Genomic DNA, 10,620 nt, shown 5'->3' with positions numbered 1-10,620 from the left:
GCGGCAGGATGCAAACTCAGGTGCGCCTGGCTGCACGCGTAGCTCTGGTGTAGCATCTCCTACATGTTCTAAGCCTGATCCTGGGCAAATTATTGTAATCCTCACCTCAATCCTATCATTAGCCCTGTTTTCCAGATGAAAAAGCCAGGGCCCAGAGAGGGGAAGTGATTTGTCCGAGGTCACACAGCTGGTGTGTGGAGTAACTGGGATTTGAATGGAGGCTGTCTGGTTCGGGAGGAGGTCCCGAAGAGCTGGTGTCCTCTCCACTCTACTCCCAGCCGCAGAGAGAAGCGTGCTGTCCCTGAGCTAAATCCAAAGCAGGGCAGAAGAATAATTACTGAGCAAATCCATCAGTCATGTGTCAGGCCCTGGGCTAGGCTTTCCTCACAGCTGGCTCCTTACTGCCTCACAGCAATCTGGGAAAGCCTCTTTTTGTGGGCCTCCAGGCCCCCTGAGGCTCACATGCAATCAGGGATGTGTCCCCCTCACTCTTGGGAAAAGTTGGAATTAATAACGCATGACTATTATCAAGCTGCACTGGGATCTCTACTCCCTTCCCAGGTGATAAATCATCCATATTGCAGTAAAGGGAGGGAATATGAGGCACTTGGGAAATCCCTGCAAAAAGTCTGCTCTGTCCAGATGCGAGTTCACTTGCAACCTACAGCTTCGGCCAGAGAACACCGCAGACCTGCCATGAAGTCCCATCTTTGCAGCAAGTCAGAGAGTTGGGATTGGCCACTACGGCTGCTCATCATTTCTGCCCCAGGAGAGGTTATAAAAGGTCTCTATGCTCCTCCCTCTGGGCAGGAATTGTGCTGTCGCATAGCTGGTAGACCTGATCAAACCTTTCTCTGTGTGTTGCCTCTGAGACCAAGGGATCTACAAGCTTGGGGTTCCTGGGTGGTGCCGCCGCCGATCCCTTCCCTACATCACATTCAAGCCTGTTTATTTTCCATCACAGGCCTTGCTGAGGGCAGACACCACAGAAAGGTGGTACAGTGTCCTGGTTCCGCGTGCGGGCTCTAAAGCCCACCGCCTGGGTTCAAATCCTGGCACCTGCAGGCTGGGTAGCCAGCACAGCAAGACTTTGCTCAAGAGCAGGGGGACCAGAGTGGCAGGAGATGAGGAAAGCAGGAGCCAGAAGGACCCTGAGGCCATGCTGGGGAGGCTGGATGTAATTGTGCTGGGAAACCACTTGAAAATTTAATACCATAATAAAGGAGAGCCATGAATAACATTAGGATCTGGTGAAACCGGAGCAGGTGTAGAGCCAATTCCCAGAGAGAGTGCCAGAACCCACTGCTGGTATGTGAGGCCATTTTACATGGTATATGGATGAACACTTTTCATTTTTATGGTGATAAATTCATTTTAATGTGCGTTATAAAAATACACATAACTAACCCATGAATTTTGTGATTTTCCATTTATGGGAGTAATATAAAGCCTCTTTTTAAAACAGATACATTTAAATAAAAAAGCAGCAAGTTGGTTTAAAGAAAAATATCAAGCCGGACGCAGGCCAGGAGGCAGGCAGATGGGGCAAACAGCTAGGGAGCAGCGTGGGTGTCACTGGTTTGGGAATTCTGGTCCGTGGGAAAGCTCCCAGGAGCTGTGTGGTCTCAGACAAAGTGCTTGATCTCTCTGAGCTGTTGTCTCTACATCTGCAAAATTAAGGCAGAAGCTCCACCTTGGTGAGGATGAAATGAGGTCTGTTTGTTTCCTCCTTTTCCACACCAGTCTGCTCCCCACGCCTACCCCCACCCCCACCCTCAGGCCCCTGGGAGGAGGCACAGTCTGGACTTGAGTCCTGATCTATCTGATCCTGGGTCCTGACCACCGTCTCCCTCCCAGAAGCACCAGAATTCTAATTGATCATTAGTTCCAGGCTGAGTAGCCTGCCTCCAGCACATGCAGGGGGGCCCTGGATGGGAGGGGGAAGCTCAGTCACTCCCTATGGGGTGGAAGCCCATTCCTCTTTATCTGGATCCCCTCCAAGCCTCCTGAGGAAGGGATGCTTGTTATCCCAAGTGTCAGACCTCTTGGCCAAGGTCACAGAGGTCAGCAGAAGAAAGAGACCCACATCCTTGTTCCTGGAACTTGCGAATCTATGTTACCTTACATGGTAAAGGGACTTTGCAGGTGTGATTAAGACTCTTGAGACGGGAAGATTATCTTGGAACGTGCGGGAATATCCAGGGCCGAATATAATCCAAAGGGAATCATCGAAACCTAATCATAATCATCATCAGAAAATGTAATCATAAGTGAAAGAGGGAGGCAGGAATACTAGAGTCAGATAGAGCTTGGAAGATGCTAACCTGCTGGCTCTGAAGATGGAGACAGCCAAAGAACAGCTTCTAGAAGGTGGAAAAGGGAACAGATTTCCAACCCCCCCCCCCCCATCCAAAAGGCACCCCACTGACACCTGATGCCTGCCTCTCACTGGTGTTAGCCCAGTGAGAGCCAACTCTGACTTCTATCCTCCGGAAAAGTCAGTCAGGTCATCAAGTTGTGTTGTTCAGGCCACCGAGCTTCCGGCCATTTGTTACAGCAGCGACAGGAAAGGCATACTGCCCCGCCCTGGACGCTGGCTCTCCCTGACACCCCGCAGAAGCCACAGTCCCCATCCTCACGCGTGCAGCCTCCGGCCCCCTCCTGCAGACCTTGGGCGAGTCGTGGACTTCTCAGCCTCCGCTTCCCTCCTGCCACGTATCAGACCGTGATGACACCCCTCTCATTGTGAGGATGACCTAAGGAACTGTGGTCATCTCATGTGGGTGACAGCCCCTGTGTCCCTTACTCCTCTTCTGCCCTTTTCCGTGACAAAGGACACGTTTGGGGCTTCTCCAGACTTCCTTCTAGAAGCCTCTTTGTAAACTGGTGGAAAGCCTGCCAACTTGAGACCTCCCAGGGTCCAGAGCAGGAGAAGGAGCCGCTCCACATCCCTGCAGTGGCGGCCCGGCGGGGCGTACCTGCTGGCGAAGCCGTCCTCCTGAGTGTCACCTCTGACTGACAAGGGGACCTGCCAGGATTCCCATGTCCTGCAAAGTCACCTTTCGTCTGGAAAACCTCTGTACTTTCAGCTTCTTGTCCTGCTTCATAATCCCCTGCCACGGCCTATTCACGTTTCAGCGGACTTCCCGGGCTTCGCGCTTTCCTCAAAGGCAGGGTTACTGGTGAGCTTCTTTGCTAAGCCAGAACATCACTGGGACTTCCCTCTTCACATACATGCCTGGAGGTAAAAATAAAACCCACCACGACTCCACCAGCCGTTTCATATTCAAACAAGGAGTAGGGGAGCCTCATCCTTTCCATTAACTTGAAGTGCTTGGGAGGGCTGGCTCGGCTTGTACTAAGGACTCAGCAGTGGACTATTTTGATGGGATTGTTGCACAGGGTTATTCCCATCATTAGCTAAGCCCCTTCTCAGCTTATAACACAGCTGAGCTGCCCCCAGCCCCAGTCTGGAGAGGAAGGTGGCAAAGAGGTGTCCATCGGCCCCTGGCAGGCCCAAGGGGGCAGTGGCCTGTCACGGCACACACAGCAGGCCAGCAACAGAACCAGGACGGGGGCCTACCTGGGGACGGCTGCTTGGGAGGCACGTGCTCTCCTCCCCAGGGGGCTCTTGGGGATCCTCTGCAACTCACCCAGGCCAAGAGTCAAGCTTCCTGCCAGGCCACCAGCCTATAATTCCCTCCTGGCTGCCCTCACCATCTCGCCCACTGTTGACATTTGGAGCTGGGACCTGCAGGGCCAAGGTTAATGGTCTGGAGAACACGAGAAAACACCCAGTACTCGCTCCCTTCTCCTTTCTCTGCCACCCTGCCTGCTCACCAGGGGCTGTGGCGTCTACACATGCAGCCTCGGGGTGCCTCCCCTGCACCCCTGCGCTGCGGAGGGGAGCCAGGCCTTGGCCTCAGAGGATCAGCCTGGCAAGGACAGCCTGCAGGCCTGGGCTCAGGGAGAGCGGGCCCCGTCAAGGAGGCTGCTGCAGCCAAGCAATCAGAGGTCACAGGTTGTACCCAGGGGCCTAGCCATGCCCTGTCCTGCTCCATCGAGCTGCCACGGGCTCCGCAGGCAGAAGGCCCCCAGGTGAGCCCCCAGGCACGAGGCTCCCGGTGATGGCACCACAGTCAGAGATGGCACTGGCTGTAAAAGGATGCAGACCCATGCCAGTGCCCTCCAGCTGAATACCAGCACCTCCCTCCTCCCAACTGTTAACCGTGCCCTTGGAAAGCACCTCGTAGATCCAGGTCCCTACAAAGTTGGTGCTAGAGCAGCACACCTGCCATTAATACCACAGTAAAAATGACCTCACCGGGGCATTTCCCCCAGATCGGGGATTTTTACTTGATCAAATGAAAACAATAACAACCAAACAACAAAAGTGACAGGTCCTGCTAATGGCCGAGGCCCTGGAAGAGGCTTAAAGGAAAAGGAAGGCAGAGAGAGAACTACTATTTATGATTCTGGCCAATGCACTATGAAGGGACTTCTGGGAAATCTACAGTTATCCTGATTAAGAAGGGACAGATTCCACAAGTATCTGCCCTTCTGCCCTTTGTCCTAACTCCCCTATTCCTGCCATGGATGTCGGCACAATGCCTGGAGGGGCAGCAGCTATTCTGGAAGCATGAGGACAAAAGCCATACTCGAAGGATGCTGGAGGAGAGAGACGGAGCCCTGATCCCTGATAGCTTCACGAAGCCTCTGTACCGGCCCTGAACCCTCTTCCTCTGGACTCCCTGTAATATGAGAAAAGGAAACCCTACTCATTCTTTTTCATCCAATATCCATGAATATCCATCAACAAGAGGCTTGTGTTTGGTGCTTGGGACACAGCAGTGAGCCAGACAGAGAGGGTCCCCGCTCTCATGTGGTGAATATTCTGGTGGGGGGATAATAAAACAGGGACCCACAGAAACAAGGCCAGGTCAGCAAGGGGTAATTCTCACCTTGCTCTGCTGCCCAAGCTAGCCTGGCTTCTGGTCTTACCTGGAAAACAGATTTGCTATGGGGCCTGGGGTGGTCCCCTCTTGCTCTAACCTGTCTCCCTGTCTGAGACATTGAGGAGGGGTCCACAGCCACATTCTCTGAGCCTCAGCACCCCTCGGCCAGGCCCCAGGGCCAGGCCAGGTCACCTTCACCCTAGTAGTGACACCCTGGGCCTGGACGCCCTTGCCCCTGACCACATTGTGTGTGGCTGGCCTTAGACTCCTGGGCACTGAGTAAAGAGCTGGGGCCCCCAGGGGGCTGGCCCAGGCCTCCTGATCGCCACCTTTCAAAGGCCATCAATAAATCTCAACCAACTGCTGAAGGCTCGGTCCCTGCTGGCTATGGGCTGAAGAGGCCAGTTGTGGCAAGATCTCTGCCTGCCAGTACTGGGCCCGGCCCCGGGTGGGTTGGGAAGCCAGGCCACCATAAGGCGGCCCTGCTGGACTCTGCAGCCACCACCTCTGCTGCCCCCAGGGCCACCCACCCTGCTCTGGGGACCCAGGTGCGGCCAGTCACCTGCCCAGGTCGGCTGCTGAACCTGACCACCCCCAACACACCCCTGCATCCACTGTGCACTCCACATACCTCCAACACAGCCCTCTGGGTGGGGACCTCTCCAGCCTCCCCACTGCCCAGCATCCCTGTCTTCTCACCCCTGCCTCCCTCCCCTTCCTGCCAGTCACCAAGCCCTGTGGATCCACAGTCCCTCCCACCTCCTGAATCCTTCTACTTGTCCCTGTTCCCACGGCCAGGGCCCAACCACCACCTTCTCCCCTGGACCTCGCTGTGGAGAGAGGCCAGGGGCCAGACGAGGAGTCCCTGGACTGAGCAAGCTCTGGGAGCAGGGAAAGCATTTCCTTAGCTCGCAGGCTTCAAAGGCAGGACCTAGGGTCAGACATGGGCCTCAGGGCCCTCTGTCCACCTCTGAATGTCTGAGGAGCAGGTGCACAGTGAATCTATTTATAGCAATAGTGTCAGAATCAGCGATCAGTGAGCACACGTATAGTAATAGCATCGCGGGGCAGGTAGCAATCCCACCCCTTAGCACTGTTCCTTCGTCCACTCGTTGGTTAGAATAATACCATCTCTTGGAAGAATTCTATTCTATTCTTCAACGATTCCAGACACTATGGGATGCCGAGGTGGCTCAATGGTTGAGCATCTGCCTTTGGCTCGGGGCGTGATCCCAGAATGCCTGGATCGAGTCCCGTATCAGGCTCCCAGCATGGATCCTGCTGCTCCCTCTGTCTGTGTCTCTGTATCTCTCTGTGTGTCTCATAAATAAAATAAAATCTTAAAAAATAAAAAAAAAAACTCCAGACACTGGACAAACAAGGAGACCACTTAGGACACATGCTTGCCCCCAAGGCCACCCCACCCCCCACAGGCTGCCCGGGTGTCCGCAGTCTCCCACTGGGCTTGTGAGGCTGCCCCTCGTGAGATGCACCTGTTCAGCCTCTGCTGCTGCATCCACAGGGGCCTGCAGGGCAAGGGAACCTGAGTCCTCTCGGGTGTCCCCCTCGGTGCGGGTACATGAGTCTGACCAGGGACTGCATCATCATTCATTTTAAGAAGAGTGTGTGGAGTCTCTATCATCTGCCAAGCTTTGGGGATGGAATAGTGAACAAGACGAAGGTGCTGCCCACAAGGGGTCACTACTTGACAGGGTGCCTTCTAGGTCTCAGCCCCCACTTGTGAAAGTCGGAGTGAGGGCCTCCTGCCCCTTCTGCGTGGCCTCAAGACTGGGCCAGGCCAGGCCGCAGGTGGCAGCTCCAGTGACTTGGCCAAAACCCAACTGGGGCAGACAAAGGCCAGGAAGAGTCACCACATTAGTAAGAGCAGCACAGGGCCGGGGAACAATACCACTTCTTAATAAAAGGCATAATCGAAATGGCACCTGTGATCTTAAAATAGCTGTCCCCCCAGTTGCAGGGGTGTCAGGTGTAGGGGAAGTCCGCAGACCCTGGAAGGGCACAAACCCAGCTTCACTCCTCACCTTTGCCCCTGGTAAGCTGTGTGGCCTAGGGCCAGTCTCATCACCTCTCTCGGTTTCCTTGTCTGTAAAATGGGTATAACAACAGGTTGGCCTTTCTTGCAGAAGTATTATAAAGATTAAGATAATGGGGGCGCCTGGCTGCCTGTCAGTTGAGCGTCTGGCTCTCGGTTTTGGCTCGGGTCCTGATCTCAGGTCAAGGGATCAGGGCCTGCATTGGGCTCCACACTCAGCATGGAGTCTGCTTGGCCCTCTCCCTCCCCCTCTGCTCTTCCACCCCCCACCCCCCCACCCCTACTCTATGAGGCGTCTATCCCTACCCCCTCCCATCACCTTCCCCCTGCCAGACATATTCTTAAAGGCTGGTTCTGAACAAGCCCTGTCTGGCTCAAGAACTTTCAGTGGCTCCCCCATAGCCTGTAGGACCCGTCCTCTGGCAGCCACTAATTAGGGGCTGCTACTCTGTCTGCACCACCCCAGTAAAGCCAAGGCCTCAGACATCTCCCGGATCCTCCAAAGTGGGGCAGCTCCGGGGCCCAGAGCCCCTGCACATGCCATCCCCAACTCCCCAAAGACACCTTGGCCACGAGGGCTGGGGGATACAAGCCTGAAGATGTCGCTGGTTTCCCCAACCTCAGCTCCACCCCATTCCCCTAAAACCCCACTGGAGGGAAACGTGGGGGTGTTTGTGGTCGGACAAGTGTACTATTTCCCATGGGGCTAATCTGATGTTGACATTTTCCACCCCACCCCTCAGCTTTGCTTTGCTAAGCAGCTCTGCTATGTGCTCCTGCTGGGGAGGACGGGGACTGGGCGAGCTCTGCCCCCGAGGGGGTTCCCAGGAATGACAGCAGGCAGTGCGGAAAGGGCAACTTGGCAGAGCACGTTGGGAGGGTTGGCTTTCCACATGCCTCATCCCATCTCACCCCGTGAAGGTTGGCTCTTGTCCCCATTTTATGGACTAAAAAACTGAGGACCCCGGGGGTGAACTGGTTTGCTGGGCTTACATTCAGAACTGAGGTTTGGGCTTGACCTGCTTTCTACTTTCCACCACACCACAGGATCCCCTGATGCTCAGGACTAAAAGGAAATGTTGAAATCCATGCAGGGTGTGCAGGGTGCAGATCTTCTCCATCTTCTCTACCTCTCCATTTCCCTCTAAAGGATGCCTGAGACTATCCTGTTAGCCCTTCTCCCTATGGGTAAAGGAATACCCTTGCCATTAACTTTATTTTTATCTTTTTATTTATTCATTTGAGAGAGAGAGAGAGAATGAGCAAAGGGGGGGCAGAAGGAGAGGTAAAGGGACAAGCAGACTCCTGGCTGAGTGTGGAGCCTGACATGGGGCTCAATCCCAGGACCCTGAGATCACCACCTGAGCTAAAGTCAGACACTTCACCAACTAAGCCACCCAGGCACCCCCCCCCCACTTGTTTTTTAAGAAAAGGTTGATTGATTGGTTGATTTTTTTTTTTTTTTTTTTTTTTTTTTTTTTTTTTAGAGAAGGAGTGTGTGTGTGAGAGTCAGGGGAGGGCCAGAAGGAGAGAATCCCCAAGCACATTCCCCGCACTGAGTGTGAGCCTGACACAGGGCTCCATCGTACAACCCAGGAGATCACAACCTGAACCGAAACCAAGAGTCGAACACCCAACCGACTAAGCCAACCAGGAGCTCCGCCATTCACTTTTTAAATTGATTTTGAATAGATAACAAATGTATGTGATATAAAATTTAAAGAACACAAAAGAACATAAAGTGAAAAATGAGTGTTCAACTCACCCCTGTCCAACAGCTACCCACTCCATCAGCCTCCCCCGGGGTAACACTATTACCAGGTTTCGGGTGTTTCCTTCCAGAGATTACTGTGCATATATAAGCACATCCATATATATACCATTACCAGAAATAGTACCATACCTTATTTACACATGTTGTGCACCATGTGTTTTTCACCAAAAAATACTTTTGGAGCTTGCTCTGTATAAGTACATGAAAAGCGTTCCCGGTCTGTATAAGGGCTTCCCCTCGACTGACTGTCTCATAACTAAAAAACCTTTCTTTCTTTCTTTCTTTTTTTAAAGATCTTATTTATTTGTTTATTTATTCATGAGAGACACAGAGAGAGAGAAGCAGAGACACAGACTGAGGGAGAAGCAGTCTCCACGCAGGGAGGCCAATGTGGGACTCGATCCTGGGACTCCAGGATCACGCCCTGGGCTGAAGGCAGGTGCTCAACCACTGAACCACCTAGGCACCCCCTAGATAACCCTTCATGGATATCCAGTAGATATTAGATTGCTCTCCATTCTTTTTCAGTTACAAATCCACAGCAATAGATACCATTGTATATGCACCGATTTCACACTGTTCAAGGACATGTGCAAAACAAACCCCTAAAAATTGAATTACTCACTTAAAGGGTACGAGTGTGCCAACTTTGATCATTATGGGCAAATTACACTTCACAGAGGTTGTACCAACACATACTCCCACCAGCAATGTAAGAGTGTCTGTTTCCCACATCCTCATCAACACAGTGAGTTATCAAACTTTTCATCTTTACCAGTATCATAGATGAAAAAATGGCTTGCATTGCAGTCAATTCATTTTATAAGTTAAGAATATCTTCATGGGTTTAGGAGCCATTTGTGTTTCTTTTTCTAAAAACTGTCTGGATCCTTTGCCGATTTGAGGGGGTGGTGGTGATCTGTTTCTTATTGATTTGAAGGTACTCTTTACATATTAAGGAAGTTCATCTTTTGTCAGCAATATAAGTCGCAAATATTTTTACACAGTTTATCTTTTGATATACCAGCAAGTTTTTTTCACCATTTTTAAAGGATCCTTGAATGTATTGATATTTTGTTATAGTATCTGTTAAGATGTCAGATTATAAAAATATTCCTGTTTTTTTTTCTAGTGCTTTTATGCTGTGTTTCTGTGTCATTTCCTCTTTTGAATTACTTGTGTATTACTGGTTTGTACCATTTTTCAGGCCGTGATCATGTTGTCTCTTCTTCCTGTTTGTGTGTTAGTCTGGAGTGGAGGCTGAACCAGGCAAGGGAGAGGCTAGGCACAGAGTGGGTGTCCTTAATGTTTGTCCCCAGGCTGCCTGTGTTCCTGGAAGGGAAGGAGTACGGGAGGCCATGTGTTGTGCAGGGAAGAGCCCTATACCAGAAACCACTCCTGCCTTCCTCCCCTTGTGTCCTGACTTGCTCTTCTATGCCTCAGTTTATTCATTCGTGAAATCAGACATTCTTCCCTCATGGATATTCAGTAGTTGCACGTGGAAGGCCATTAAACAGAAAAGGCAGAGAGACTGCAGAAGGAAGAACAGTAGGGAATCTCCAAACCAGCTCTGCTCCTAGGTCACTGTGCTACCTGACCCAAACCCCTCCTCTTCTTTGGGCGTCAGGATGAGAAGGCTGTCCTAGATGCTCTCACCAAGCTCCCCTCCTGCTGCTGTCCCACTGCTGAGCTATTTATTCTTTGAGTCTGGAGGCTGCTGTGCAGCCTGGGCTGTGGCGATCAGGGAAGACCTCCAGGAGGAGGCAGGCCTCCAGCCAGGCTCTGATGTGCTGAGACCTGAGTCTTGGATGCAGCCCGGGAGCCAAACTTGAGAGGGA

This window comes from Canis lupus, chromosome 2 (assembly GCF_003254725.2).
Source record: "Canis lupus dingo isolate Sandy chromosome 2, ASM325472v2, whole genome shotgun sequence".
NCBI classification, from domain to species: Eukaryota; Metazoa; Chordata; class Mammalia; order Carnivora; family Canidae; genus Canis; species Canis lupus.
Note: the sequence above shows the minus strand (reverse complement) of the source record.